The sequence below is a fragment of the Ptychodera flava genome (assembly GCF_041260155.1).
Source record: "Ptychodera flava strain L36383 chromosome 3 unlocalized genomic scaffold, AS_Pfla_20210202 Scaffold_26__1_contigs__length_13983176_pilon, whole genome shotgun sequence".
In the NCBI taxonomy this organism is placed as follows: Eukaryota; Metazoa; Hemichordata; class Enteropneusta; family Ptychoderidae; genus Ptychodera; species Ptychodera flava.
This window is the reverse complement of record NW_027248280.1, coordinates 10,385,453-10,402,084: the sequence shown is the minus strand read 5'-3', so window position 1 is coordinate 10,402,084 and position 16,632 is coordinate 10,385,453. Positions and strand designations below refer to the sequence as shown.

The 16,632-nt window shown below is 37.6% G+C and overlaps 1 pseudogene; it reads right to left on the bottom strand.

Annotated features, from left to right (window-relative positions):
* LOC139126089 (aldehyde dehydrogenase 1A1-like) overlaps nt 1–15,957 on the bottom strand; it is a 41,645-nt pseudogene extending 25,688 nt beyond the window's left edge.
* Nucleotides 15,958–16,632: the final 675 nt, after the last annotated feature.

Sequence of the window (16,632 nt, the reverse complement as noted above, 5' to 3'; positions counted from 1 at the left end):
AGATCATCCTGTTTGCTATTTTTCACGCAAATTTAACAAATCCCAGAGAAACTACTCTACATTTGAAAAAGAGTGTTTATCTTTGATATTAGCTTTACAGCATTTTGAAGTTTATGTTACTTCTTCAAATCAGCCAATAGTGGTTTATATTGATCACAACCCTCTTGTTTTTCTGCAGAAATTTAAAGGCAAAAATCAGAGATTGCTAAGATGGAGTTTAATGTTACAGGAGTTTAATCTTGACATTAGACATATCAAAGGCAGAGACAATTTAATTGCAGACTGTCTCTCTCGTATTTAGAGTTTATTGTTGTTCACTTTCAAGAAGTTTTACTTTAGAGAAAAAAAAAATTTGAGTACTTAAATCTTTTTCAAGATTACATTTGTAAAAGAAAGATTTTTCTTTGAAAAATTTTCTTTTTTTGAAGAGGGGGTGTGTTATGTAGGTCATTTCCCCCCACACTCATCATGACCTGAGTTCAATTAGTCTAGAACATTCTCAAGGTCACTGCCCTTGATGACCTAACAACCTTGAATTCAATTAGTCATGTTTGGAATGTTCTGGAAAGTTGATTAGTTGTGTAAGGGAGATGGTTTTAGAACAGTAATTAGCATGTCAATAAAAGTTCTAGATTGTTCTTATATGCCTTTATAAAAGGGACGTGCTCAGCTTCCAGTCAGACTTTTGGGATCGTGTCTCTTGTGTGTTACTAAACTCCAGCAGTAGTCATTCTCAAGACTTTCAAGACCTTCACTGTCAACGCTGGATTTATACTGTGGACTTTGTGCAGCTTCAAGCCTGCAAGCCAAAGGACTGTTCATTCATCCGACTGACTGTTACAACTCTGAGACTGGAGCTTTGCCGTCCCAGCTGAGATAAGTAGTCTGTACACTTTTAAAGCTTGTACTCTATCCCTGACTTAGCAATTAGTTTTATTTTTGTAATAAATTTTGTTTAAACGTTAACTGCTGAGTTCACCCTTTTGTTCGTTTTCTCTGCACGTAACAACTAAGTAAATAAAAATGCTTAGCACCGATGTTTGAAAAGGTGTCGAGGAAAATGATTATTTATAACTTACAGCCAAGTATTCTTTTTCCCGTTCAATCAAATCTGCAAGTTTGTACAGAAGTTTTCCCCTTGCAGAAGGATCCATGTTTCTCCACGGCGAGCCAAGCTGAAATGCTTTTCTGGCAGCCCTCACTGCAATATCAACATCGGCCTAACACAGAATAAAATATATTACCGACGTCATTGTAGATGTACTCAAAGTCAATCGTCTAATCGCTAAATTACGGTTTTAAACAAATAAAAATATATTATCGATGTCATTATGACATTTGACAGTGATCATACTCAGCAGTTGTCCGATCTTCCAGTTAAGCTAACACATAATACGTTATATTACTGATGGCATTATGAAAACAATGTATGTACTCAGCGTGTATATCCAATGAATATCAAAGAGTAAACTTGCATTGAGTATTTTAATATTGCACAGTTAACAGCCGTACATCTCATTGAACCAGAACGTATGAATCTGATGACATTTCAAGAAGACTGCTGTAACACAAACTGTGCAATGGTAATGAAATATTCGAAATATATCATCAAACTTATACAAATAATGCATTATTGTACGGCTGCTCATGCACAATTCTAAAAGAATAATTTACCAGCCACTGTTGCGATTTAAATATTTCTTCTAAGTTAACATTTTACGTTGAAGTTACAGTTTGGCTTTACTGAGGAAAAATAAATTATTCTAGGTGTTAATATTTTATGCCAAGACTTTCAACATGCAGATTTCATCAGACTTTGAACAAAACTGAATCAGGTCATCCCTGGGAAAATTTATACCCGAAATTTTGCGCGGGTGGTTTTGAGACAAATGATCGTTTTCATGAAAACCTTAACAAAGTGTATGCAAAAATTCAAAATTGCATTATGCAATCTCCTGAAAATTTTAACCCATCTTAATGAGGACATTACTCGAAAGGTTTATACTATATTAAATTTTACAGTTGTCACACAGTAGTTATATTAGAGATATCTAAAAACAGGAAATGACACGAAAAGTGGCATATGCAAGTTTAGTTATTTGAACACGCTGAATAAAGTTATCAGATTTTTATGCAAGTAGTTTTAGAGAAGTTGACTTTTGAAAATGTGGACAAAAACATGAGAAAAAAATCAATTTTAACAAATGTGAAGATAACTCATCCAATTTGACAACTGTGACACCAGAGAGTATTAGAAAAGACTTGTTCATCAAAAAAGAGGAATAAACTCCAATTTAGCATTTAATTCTCATATCAGTATCTTAGTAAGGTCATTCTTAAAGACTTGTTGTCCGAGTATGAACATTTTTAGACCAGGGGAACCGCTCTTAGTGTTAATTGACGGACGACGACGGACAATAGGAGCTGAATGCCCGACAAAATAGGCCCCGTGTCACTGACAGCGGAGCTATCAACTCGGAGGAAATCTCATTATCCATGGTGGTTGAAGATTTTTTATGTAATAGTGCAAATGACCTTATCCGCTTCTTGAACATCACAGATCTTCTCTTCAGTTGATGGGTTGATGGTTGGAAATGTTTTACCACTTGTTGAGTTAACAAACTCATTGTTGATGAAGAGCTGTAATAACATACATGAAAAGAAATGAATATGTTTCATACAAACCATATTTCATACAAAATAATATTAATACATGTATTATGAGTAGGTACATTTGTGTAAGCACAAACTTCTTGTTGACCGATGCCAGACACTAATAAAGTAAGTTTGTGATATTTTCATGTGTAGAGGCGGAATGTTAACAACAATTTGATTAGATATTTCGTTTTTTAAAATATCCATTTTAAACTGAAAGGCATTCATAATACATTTACAATGAGAGACATAAGAAAAAGTGCAAATGAACTCAAAGGATATTAATGGCCACATATGACAAGGTATGTTGATTTTGTTCACACAAACTTCAGAAAATAGAAGAGTCCAAGCAGTTTAGTGCATGAACTGATCTTGTAGCCTCGACTTGCTGAATTCATGCTTATTTTGCAGTCGTAAACGCCAGTCTTTGATACACGTTTCAGAACATAAACCCCTTCATCGTTGAGTCAGTGATTGACTACAGCACTGGAGAGAGAATATCTTTTTCACCTACATGGTATGATCGGGCAGGTGATACATACCTACGCAGTTCGACGAAATTCAGGTTACAAACTATTAGCCTTAGGCTTGTTGCGAATCCAAATCACGAACATGCCCGTGAGAAAGACAGTTAAAAATCACTAATTTATACAGATCATTTGGGAACATTTTCACAATTTCAAGTCTTTGGTGTTATAAACAAAATATGTTTAATATTAGAAGATAAGGTGTGACTGTCCTCAGAAATATTTTATTCTACCGATTAAAAGCAATTCCGTGTTATTTATGCAAAGTTGCAAGATATTTTTGTATCGAAGAGAGTCTTATAAAACAAACAATTTTATTTGCTGCTACATAAACGTGAAATGAACGATTCGCTTTTCTTGTTTTTGCTGGGTTACGGTTGTTGTACAATAAACACATTAAGGGCTTATTTTTTTCATTTTGGGCCCACAAATGTCTAAAACATTTGCTCACATCGAAACATTTAACTATATTCATCAATAATCGAACATTAAACCCCATCCGGACTTAATCCAAAAAATAAGTAACATATTTCTATAATGATTGAAATTTTAAAAGAACCTTAGGGTAAAAGACAGAAATAACGCCATATAATCTTCCCAACGCCTCGTTGATCCCGATCCTGGGCCTTTTCGAGCCGAGGGTTTAACTGAGGATTTTTAAAGTTTGATTATGGGTGTTAATCAGAAGTGTCAACAATATGCAAACTGCACATTTTAGGTCTACGGTATTTTCAGACAGATGTCTCGTTTCGTAGCTTTTGAACTAAAGCAAGTGATAAGTTCCTCTATAAAAGCCGAATTTCCGTTTAATTTACATTGCAGCTTTTCCCCACACAGATTTAGACGTAGTGGCTATGGCCTACTTGGCCCAAATCGGCCATACCCACCACGTCTATTAAAATTCATGAGTTTACTTTTCTTGTTTACACACACACTTTATCGATAGAAATCTTGGGAATAGCTATTACATCAGGTTTACAACCCCCACAAGTGGGCAGCGAATTGAGATTACTCTTTGCATGGATTTAGCACCATGCTCATTCTAAGACAGTTGCAATTCCGAATAAAGCGAGACAAATTTGTTTGTTTCACGAATTTCCCTACAATTACAACACTAACTTTCATCAAACAGGGAAATCTATGCAGACCTACCAAAGCTGTTTGTAATGACATTCGAAACACAGTGAGCATGCAATGACCAAGATATTCCTCAATGCTTGCCGTATAGCATGGAGGTACTGGCTCCTACGGTGGCCCCTGCATGCCACGGAACTTTATCACTTTTGAATTTAAACTCTTATTTTTCTCGACAACATCTTTAATATTTGTTAAAGATTTTATTCCTCCACCCCGAACTTTCGATTTTGTAAGAGAATTTTTATATTGTAATAAAATGTTTTAAAAACTTTGAACAAAAAAAATTAACTTTTAAAATATAAACTTAACTTTACCTTAAACAAAATATTTTTTTCTCAAAAGTGTTTTGAATTTATATTTGTTTTGAGAACATATAATACGTCTGATATATCGGTTCATCCGACAGTGTACCGTAGAGTCATACATCGAATCAAAAATATAAACTTAGGGGTGCTACGTAAAATTGTTCATTCAAAAACTTAAAGACATCGCGACTGAGTCCAACAGCGGCGCAAGAAATTTCATTTTCTAGTTTCTCTATTGAATCCTACGTCAAGTGGTCAAGAATTCCTGGCTTAGTTCTGTATGTGAAGGCGAGGCTGTGCCCCGATGATGGAGATTGCATAAATCATGAATGTATAGTTCATTTTCTCCCGACTTCCCACATTACGGGAAATGAAACAATAGTGCACTTATTTTCTTCAGAATTGCGAGGATGTCCATCTTTATGCCGTTTAAAACTCGATGTAAAGAAGGAATTTAATATGTAATTTTTCGCTTTTTTTAAAGACTTTACAACTTATTGTAAATGTACGACTTCTAACTTTCTTTACACTTTAAAATGTAACTAGTTTATGGATAACAATGCGGGACGAATAACTTGAAAGACGGAGAGTGTTACTGAGATATTTTATCTCAGACAAAGGTTAATGAATCTAGCGGTCATCGACACCATTAAAATAGTTAATTAAACAACAAGATCTCAATAATAAGTCGATATGCATATTTGAGACAAACGCACAATAACGCTTATTACGTTTGACGAGGATGTCCACGGAAGTCTGGATGAAAACTGGAATATATTTGAATTATATTAAGAATAATAAAAGAATATGATAATTTCACGTGATGGGTTTTGCAACGTGTCACAGTGAAGTTTGAATATTAATTGTGACACTGATGTTATGATTGGATGTATCATTTTATTTTTAATTCATGTCTGTCGTATGATCAAAGCCACGCCTTAAAGATAACGTTGATCAATACACTGAAGATCTCCTAGTACCTCTCGGCAGGCCAAGGCGAGTAAATGACAAAAAACATTCCCCCAATTAAAGAACTAATAGTAATTATAATAAAAAATTGTCAAACTACTGAAAGCGAAACACAATCTGTCATTTTAGGAATGGAACTGGTTTCAGATAAATGGAGTTAATTTCAGATAACTGCCAGGTTGTAATATGAAAATAGCTGGAAGAAAAATGAACTGCTCTCGTGGACGGAGGGTTGCCAAAAGAAATTATAATAAGCTTAAGTACGATTGTATTGAGTGATTTAATCTTTGAAATTTGTCGAGAACAATAAAGTTTGTTTTAGATATATAGCATTTTATTTAGTTTGATTTTAATAGATCACAATAGATCGGAAGTTGACGGTTTGTGTTTTCTGCCATGGTAACCATCGATTATTGTGTTCTGTCACGGGAGTAATGACTTTGATTTTTTTATACTAATCGTTCCTTAGTTACAGTCGTCAGTAAACTATCAAAATGTTGTTATCAGTGATCTTTGCCTGAATATTATCACATTTTAAACAGCAGCGGCAACCATGCTAGTGTGCTGCTGGTATGCAGATCGATCTGTGTTATGCAAGGCAGTGATTGTTTCATGTACAGTAATTGTACAATATGTTTTATATGTTATTTGAACGTTGTCGTTTTTGTAAAATGTAAAATTTTTATTCACTTTTCTCAGGCTTGATGTAGCCATCAAAGTATGGGCAGACCTCCATGGTGTAGCTCAACTGCAATACATAAGCCGTAAATTGGCTTCACTCGTTAGCACTGTTTGGGGGTACGTCCAGATACATGCCAGTCGTCATTTTTCACAATGGAGACTCACAGCTTGAATTGTTCACGTCCAGATGCATGCCAGCCGTCATTTTTTTCACAACGGAGACTCATAGCTTGTATTGTTCACGTCTGGATGCATGCCAGCCGTCATTTTTCACAATGGAGACTCATAGCTTGTATTGTTCACGACCGGATGCATGCCAGCCGTCATTTTCACAACGGAGACTCATAGCTTGCATTGTTCATCACATTATATTTTTGAGCCAATCCGTCTTGGAATTTGGGGCATAGATCGGCAGAATGAGGTATATTTACACATGGAAGGAGTAGAAGAAAATCTGTTCAGTAATTGGAGATCTGATCATAGACGTAAAATGAGGGTTGACTTGATAATGGATGTAAAAAAAAGAGATACTTGTGGTCGAGATGACTTTGACTTTGTCACCTTGTCCCATACCAATGTACCAAGCCACAGTCTCTCCACCTACGGACGCACGGACATGTACTGGAAGAATTTTTCATTAAGAAACCGAAGAGAATTTGTTTGGCAGGACAGGGATTCACTGGCAGCTTTGGGAAATTGTTCAACCAGGCACGATACACTGAGTGTACGTCACGGTCCCGTGTGTATGGAGGTAAAAAAGTAAACACGCTGACCAGAAATGTTTTAAGACTGTATTGGAGAGAAAATACACATTTCTAAACACAGATTTATATTCTATTCCTGTAATGTGTTTTACACTGTGTCAGACCGTATTTTGATGTACCTCTGGAAATGTAGTCTGCACTGTGTGTAGAGTCCCTCCATCACGGATCTGTGCTCTGTGGGAAAACCACCTTGCCACCAAATTTACCATTCTTCCTATAATAATCAATGTATTGTTTTTATTCAACAGGTATCTGTTAAAAGATAACGCTGGCTAATTGACTAATCTGTTGACACTAGTAAGTGTTTGACAAGCTCGCAGCCTCCGTATAGGCCCTGGGACTAACAAAATTTGTCAGTGGGTGAGGCCGAATAAAAAAAATTGTGCTGCTCCGATAGCCCAACCTACCCTATTTTAACTGCCGACCCGAAACTTTTTAAAGCTACGTAAATACGGAAGTAAAAAAAAGAAGGAAAAAATCCATAAAATCACGCATTCGTAACTTTACATTTGATTCTTGCTTGAACAAAGATGATTTTATGTTTCGTTTTTCCTTTTATATGTATCATGGAGGTAGCAGAAACTACCTCCATGTATGTATGATACATTTTTCTGGATGTGTGGCCAGTGTTTGACCGCCCTGAACCCCTGAAAAATGCATATTGAAAATTAAAAATGTTTTGGAAAAAAATTCCTGCCGACCTAGATACCCTATTTTTCAAAACCATGTCAACGGAATAGCAGAATTCATGTTTTTGCCTAACCAACCAGGTCAACACCAACCCCACAGCATAGACAACAGTGACCAACCCAACTTTTAATAACGCCCTGGCAAAAATGTCACATGTCATGAGTTTGGTGCTTTCACCCTCACACCGTCCTCTGTATAGGCAAAGGTGACCCAAATCAACGCAGTATACATATTGTGGTTTCGATTTTGTTAGCACACGGCGGTTAGTCCGCAGGGAGTGTCGAGTCATGATAAAGGCAGGTTTCGAAGCGACATGCATAGCCATTTCATGCCAGTTTTGTTTGTCGGACCGTACGCTTGTTCAGCTTCCTGTCTCAAGACTGAAAATTCGGCATGTGCTGGCTGCAATTCAGTTGTTCACTTAATTGCCAAATTGCGGGTAAAAACCCAGCGTTGTCAATGTGTACGGGATCTTAATATCACCGTAAAAACCCATGTAATTCGAGCACAAAAATGATCATGATTTTAAATCGTCGGATCAAATTTAAGAATAAACTAACACTGCCGAGATAAATGGTCGAATTAATAACGAGACGATTGTGAAATTTCACATGAAACATGTTTTTATATCGAGATTGCTTCAAGAATGGGTGGATTTTTTGGTACCCCGACATCGACAAATGGTCGTCATTCAGTAGTTCTATGCTCTACGTCACAAACAAAAACAAATTGGATGTAGGGGCATGTCAAAATCAAAGTGGCCGCTGTTTCAAGACACATCGCGACCGGCCAATCGGTGGACGTCACGTAAGTTGTCTCGGCCTTTGAAAATAAATAGTAAATAGAAAATAAATGGTAACTTGTGGCAGGCAGGTTATATGATCGAGACGTGTAGTGCATTATCTACGTCGATCAAATAATTATAATTGGCATCATTTATCGTAAGAAACGAGATGTTGAAGAATATTTTAACAATCTGAAAAGACCATGGCGACCATTTTCCTGTGAGTATTCTAAGTTTGTAGACTTGCGAAACCTAGATCAGAAGACTTCAACTCTTTTGCTGTGTTATCACATTTATACTCTGTGCCAAATGGCAAGGTCATAAATCTTGAATCCCACCAATTTCAATGTGTCAGAGATATTATTCATATATTATCAGAGAAAGCATTATTGTTTTCAAGAAAATTGTAAGTATACTTCTATATGTCAGTCAAATTTCAGGAAAGTATCCGTACATTTTCGTATTCGTACGGCGTTATCGTGCAACCCGACGGCGATTTCCGAAAGAACATGATCGGTTCGTGGAAGCGTAAAATCTCTCTCTCTCTCTCTCTCTCTCTCTCTCTCTCTCTCTCTCTCTCTCTCTCTCTCTCTTATTACGCCTAGAGTGTAGTAAAACCGAGGCCCTGCTGATTCGTTCAAAGTTCAACTGCTCACGTGATCCTGTTAACACTGTGAACATTGGTTGTATTTCCATTACAGCTGTCTCATCTGCGCGCAACATTGGTATGATCTTCGACAATAAACACATGTTCAGTCAGCACACCAGGCAAACTTGCAAATCAATCTACAGTCACCTCCGCCGGATTGGTTCTATACGACGCTATCTCAGTAACGAGACATGTCAAATTATCATACATGCAACTTTATCAGCCAAATTCGACTACTGCAACACTATTTCTTTACTACAAAGAGCACAAAATGTTGCAGCCAGGATAATCACACGTACCAGGAAATTCACACCAATCACTCCAATTGGTTAGTTTGTCTCAGGATTGACTTCAAGATTTTGTTGTTAACGTTCAAAGCTACCTACAACCAAACGCCTGCATACATCAGTGATCTACCCCTGCCTTATATTCCCACACGCACACTGCGCTCATCTACCAAGAAACTTTTAACTTGCACAACCTACATAAACATAACCTATGGTGGCCGTGCCTTCTCTCACGCTGGCCCTAAACTATGGAATGCACTACCACTTGACATCAGAGAGTCTAAAAACTTAGAAACTTTCAAAAGAAAGCTGAAAACTCACATGTTCACCAGAGCATACAGTCTGGCTTAACCATTGAGCGTCACAGAGCAAAACTTCTGTTTTGGACTTTGGCGCTATACAAACTTTTGCTGATTGATTGATTGATTGCTAGAGGGGCGGACATCGGCTAGAGGCCAGTCAACATCGGAATAAAGTTGTTGTCAGTATAGGCATCATCTGATACAGGCAAAAATACAGGGCCTGCATTTGTGTTTCCTGTATTACTCTGTATTGCCGTTTATTTACATGTATTTACCCTAAATACAGTCTAAAATATGTGCCTGTATTGTCCTGTATTATAGGGTTTTCACCCAGTGTACACAGTAAAAATTTCACAGATGACTCACAAGACCAGTATGTACAGTACATTATATTTTCTGCTGCTTAAAAGTTCGTCGGTTTCACAAGAAATGGTATCACGTTGAATATTACGCATGGTTCCGTAAAAGCTCGGTTTGAGTTGTCCTTCTACAGGAATTATTCATTGACTTTGTCATGTGCAATTTGTTTTCTCCGGCTGTGTGTGAACTTGTAGGTAAAATATATAATTACCTCGATGGTATGAAGGTATTCAACGATAAGGTGAACGAAAAATAAAAAGAGCGAACACCTAGAAGACATTAAAAAGCCAAAAGTGCGATTGTTTAACTTCATAAAAAAATTTTTGGCCTTTTATTGAATATTGTTTTGATTTTTTTTTTCCTAGAGCATGTGGAATGCTCAAATTTGTTCTGTTAACACTGACTGTATATGAAATGTCTCTATAATTTTCGCCAAGTCATCAATAACAATGGAATGAGAGGGCGAGATATTGCTGGTTGGTAAAATAAATAAAAGTTTCGGTCGCTGCCTTTGCTTTGCCCAAATATCCGGACAATAATATTTTGTTCTCTCTTGGCTTACCTGTGTGTACTTGACTACTGGCGCGGCGATAGACTTTGACATTGTAGCTCAACGGGTGCGACCTAGCTGTGAATATAACGGTGCTGTGGCGTATCGTGTTATAACGCATAATTGACCACAGAAAGCCTAACTATATATTGCCTATGGTCAACAAAGCCATTGATATATTCATGAATTTCTACAGTTTTCAATTTTGTGGCTGATCGTGTGAAAACAAAGACAGACAAAAATAGTCCTTTACAATTTTTAGTCATTGGACAACGGGTAAATGTTTACGGCTAATTGTGTCAAAACAAAGGCGACTGGGGAAATTCCTTCACATTGTAAGCATTGAATTGCATATATCAAAGTTGATTGTGGTCCGGATGGACTTTACGTAATGCTACAATTTATTTGTTATTTGCAAGAATAAGGTTTTCTCGATCGGATATACCGCTGGCTGTTGCCCAATCCTCAGCATTTTGTTGGCCAATACAGTAAAACTTTCACAGGTGACTCAAAAGACCAAAATATACAGTACATCTCCCTTTCTAGCGAAAATATAATTTTGATTTGAGTGGTACTTATATTTCGCCATGCCGATAACTTGGAGTTTATATCAGAGCATGGCGCTATGATCGGAGGCTCTGAGGATGTCTTGAGCTCCTAACAGATTTGGCTAAGAGCGCCCCTGAAATTAGACTGGGTTCAAGTCGGTGAATTTTTAAAGAATAAAACCATTTGTAATAGTTTCTCTTGTGTCCCTCCTATTTCTTATTCACCTATTTGCAATTTGGCAGCCCAGGCCAGGTGTTCCCAGTGATAAAACGCGTGACCTTTGAGTCTGCGCAGTAATGAGTTAGTGTCTGTCGGATTCACCGATTTGGACTTCTTGCACAGTACTTGCTAGACGGACCGTGTACACAGTGACGTAAAGCACAGTCCCTCTACAGAAGGGGACCGTGCGTAAAGCCAATACAAACTGATTGACAGCCCTCCCCCGATTATTCTGGCTGAAAAGAAAACGCATATCGAGTACGAGTACGTTACACGCATAGAAAATATGGCATTAAGTTTGCACATCGACCGCGTTTTAAAACTGATCGGTTGACCATCGTAAATCATGGGACATTACCAGAAAAAAGTTGTCGAGAGTTATATTCAGTGAAAACATGTATTCGTCTGCGTACCAAGCAATCACTGACGTGCGAAGTCACCCCACATTGTTCTGATTTTCATCGCTTCGGACAAAATTGTACTGATTAAAATCTCCGCATATTTCTCTACTGAAGGAGCAAGGCTGCAAGTTGAATGAGAAACTCCCCTGTACAGCGTTTACCCCACTCAACAGAAAACAGAACACAAATCATTCTGTTCACCCCACTCAAACATTCACAAAGACTTGAACCAAGTGTAGAACTGATCTTGTAGCCCCGAGTTCTAGAATTCTTACTACGTTTTCGGCTAGTCTTTGCCACAAGTTACACAACGTAGAATCCTGCCTCGTGTAAAGGACAGTGTTTTACCACGGAACTGAAGAAAGAATATATTTTTCAGCTACATGGATTGACCGTGGAGGTGATACATACCTACGCGGTTCGACGATATGTAAGTAGAAAACGATTGTCGTTTGGTTGATTGCGAATCCCAATCACGAACGTACTGAGCTCACCAATATCGGTTATAAACCAAGCAAATGATTCGGGAATATTTGCAAAATTTCAAGGGAAAAATATAAGTACAATTTTTACAGTAATGAGTATTGTCTTCTACTTGAAGAACATGTTTCATTGACGAATGGCGTTGTTTCGAGTTGACCTCTTCTTCACGATGGTCTGCGATTCTGATACTTAAATTCTAAAAGCCTGGAAATCCTCGAAGCATCGTGCTTTAAGTACAGAATATGTAAAACGCAGAAACTTTTAGAAACAAAGGTGTCGTGGCGAGAATGTTTCGATATTTTTTTCGGCTACGATGATTGCATTGACAGCCGTTTTCGCCTTTTCCTTTTTTACGGTAGACGTTCGCAGGGGCAATATCCTCTTCCTTTATTAGTACGTATCCCTTAATGTTAGTAATCAAAACAAAAATGCGACATGTACGTGAAATGAACGAATCTCTTTTTTAGTTACTGCTTGGTCATGGTTGTTAATGTAATGAAACACATTTACGATTCATTTTTGCAGTTTGGGCTCGCAAATGTCAAAAAAAATATTCTTCAAGTCCAAAACTTTTAACTACATTCATCAATGGTCGAACATTAATTTAGGATTTTTAAAGTTTAATCATGGATGTTAATCAGTAATATCAATGATATGCACACTGCTCATTTTAGGTATACGGTCTTTTCGGACAAATGTCTTTCTTTCATAGCTTTAGAACCAAAGCAAGTAAGGTAGATGACTAAAAGCCTTGACAACCGTTACCACTAATGAATACAATAAGCTATATTTCCTAGATTTACACTTGACATCAACGTCACAGCAGTTAGTCGATTAACATTGCCTAATAGTCTACCTCAAGCTATGGGTCTTATCAGCGGATTATATGAGTTGGTCAACATGTCTTCATTGGAAATGTCACAGATATCGAGTTATGTGAGAGGTTCTGTATCGACCTAGGTACGTTCGATCCACAGAGTACCGATACAGAACCTCCAACATACCTGAGATATCATCAAAGGATCGTCTGAAACTCGTACTTTTCCTTGTGACTAGAGTTACAACACAAGAAATATTCTAAATAATCGATAAAGACTTTAATTGATTTAGTAATTCTCTCAGTTGTCAGGTTCAGCGTTATATCAAACACGGTCCCTCCAAAGGTTGAGCGGATTATTGTCTTACCATACTCTCTCCATCCGGAAACGCCACTGGTTTCTCTGTGACACAGCTTGATATGGATAAACATCAAGTAACATCCAAGTTGACGTTATGCATGTGATTTGCGTGTGATTTAACTCCTTAAATTACAATATTTTAACGTTTTCCGTAATGTTGGTATATAATGTTGCAAATTTGCAGGCCATTTTACCAATTTATTCAAGTTAAGCCACAATAGCTGCGAATTTTATACATTATTTTCATGATTTTATTGTCAAACCAAAGTTGGTTCGTGTAAATGTTTTAACTGAGGGACATGTATAGAAGTATCAGTGCTCGCTGATTTGCTACGCGTTTTAACAGGTATAATAATAAAAGGGTGTCGGACTCATACGTTAGCACACTAGAAAAAAGTACAAAAAATGCAGTATTTCTTGCACATACACGTCATGATTATTCAAGAAACATGCATACTATGAGGTTATTACGAAAATACCAAAAAGGCTGCACGAGGACATTGGCGCAGCGCATCGTCCAACGCGAAGCGGAGGGCAATGCGGCGCCAATATCCGAGTCCATCCTTTGCGGTGTTTTCGTAATAACTTTATTATCATACACCTTATATTCGTGACTGGGGCATCAAATTGTCCGTTTTCGTGCAATGACCGTTTTCTTGCAATGTCAAAAATTTTTCCTTCGATTTATAGCGTAAGTGGGGAACGCTATCTTGGACGCGCATCTGCAAATTCAAGATAGTGTGTGTGCACTACACACGTACGTACAGAGTCAGCGCGAGACATGTTCTGGCACTCGTCCAACGAGTCCCTTGAAACCGTTCAACAGCGAAAGCACAGATACAGCCGCAGGGGATGGGGTGCCTTGAAACAGTACGTGTTACGGAACGGACGTTCCATACGGCTTTTTAACTCATGCAAAATCATAGCGTTTTCGACGGTACATGTATAATAATGCCATATACTTGAATGCACAACACACGATGGCCAACATTTTCTTGGCACAATGTAATCTTATTTTTTCTTTCTCATGATTAGTTTTGAAAACGGCGGGAAATCTACATTGATTTTAAAATGTTTGAATTTACTTGCCACTTTCAGCACTTATGACAGTGTTATTCACTTGTTCAGTCCTTAATCGGTCAATAAATTCGGTATACCAACCATATTACTCTATTAAAAGAAAACGGCGGAAATATCCGCAAGTCACTTTTCACGTACGTTCATTACAATTTTGGCGCTTTAAAACAAAAGGCACAGCGGAAGTAATACAACTCGATTTTCTGTTGCCAAAAAAAGGTACAATAATTACCTCAGCGTATGAAGGTATTCAACGATAGGGTGAACGAAAAATAAAAGAGCGAACACCTAGAAGACATTAAAAAGTCTATAGTGCGATTGTTTAACTTAATAAAAACTTTTTCTTGCCTTTTATCACAGACAAATATAGACAGACTTGTAACGGGTATTGTTCAAGGCGTGAAGCGGTTACGTACCCCATCCATGTTCGCCTCGCCTTAGGTTGCTCTCGCCTCTCTTTTCCGAAGAGTGCCGACCATGCATCCTTCGGTAATTTGCGGACTTTCGCCAATGGTTAAGCGAAAGTTTGTTCGGCAAAGTTTGTGCTGTTGTTGTCGTGTGGTGCTTAGCGGAATTGGCGTGCTGACGAAAACGGGAGTGTTTTGAGCTTCAGGAAAGTGAGTTTTACCATTTTAAATTCCTCTCATACTTTTTGAATATATAATGAGTGCGTCTGAACCAAATTTGAAAGTCTTTTATTGATACTGTCTAGTTATACAATATGGTTTACGGTCAGTCATACCGTCTTTTACACGTTCGTCAAGGAAGGACATGTTTATGAAACTGCTGGCGTGTTATGTTTTGATTGGCGTGAAGCAGTGTTTCTGCCCTGAGAGCTCACAAAGTAACTATGGTTGCTACTCGACTGGCAGCACGATGCCATCTCGTCGTATTTTTCGCATAATCTCGAGCAATTATCAACCACAAACAAAATCTCCAAAACGTTTAACACCTTCGAAGCTCATTTTAATATGAAAAGGCAATAGTCTACCGAGACGACCATGGAACAAAAGGCAAGCCAGTCCGACTATATTTGTCTGTGCTTTTATTCACATTGTTTTGAGTATTCTTCTTAGAGCATGTGGAATGATCAGATTTTTTCTGTTAACACTGACTGTTTATGCAATGCCTCTATAATTTTTGACAGTTTGTAAAATGTACACGCCAAGTCATCAATAACAATGGAATGAGAGGGCGAGATTTTGCTGGTTTCGGTCGCTGCCTTTGCTTTGCCCATATATCCGGAAAATAATATTTTGTTCTCTCTTGGCTTACCTGTGTGTACTTGACTACTGGCGCGGCGATAGACTTCGACATTGTAGCTCAACGGGTGCGACCTAGCTGTGAATATAACGGTGCTGTGGCGTATCGTGTTATAACGCATAATTGACCACAGAAAGCCTCACTATATATTGCCTATGGTCAACAATATATATATTATATATATATATATATATATATATATATATATATATATATATATATATATATATATATATTGTTTATTTGATTTGTGGATTAGCATTAATACATGACACAAAAGCTACAAAACAATACTGCCATATGAGGACCCCGAATGCCCTGGAAGCCAGTGTTCGATATGCAAAAATTGGTTAAGCATAAGTATGAATATAATCGGCAACTGTCCTTCTCATTATTGTGTAATCAAACAAGGGAAAAGTACTTGTCCCTTGATTTTTTATAAATTAGAGAATCCAGCAGTATCCTGAATTATATTATAGCTTTGTCAATACCAGTGAATTTTTTGACGTCATATCCACACATTATTACTGGTAATGTTTTCCTTTATTCAGCATTGCGGCCCCACAGCGAGCATAACAATACAAGTATTTTTAGAAAACGAAAAAAGGGCTGCGCATTTAAAAGGAGGGAAGGTATCGGATAAACCATGTAATACACAAAACGATAAATCTTGACAATGGTGCACAATATTGATAATAATGTCTTACTCTACGATTTGTCACATTTTTGAGTCCACCCGCATGCACTTGTCGTCTGTCTTGCTCGAACTAAGCATGCAGTCCACGTCCGATACGCTGGTTGT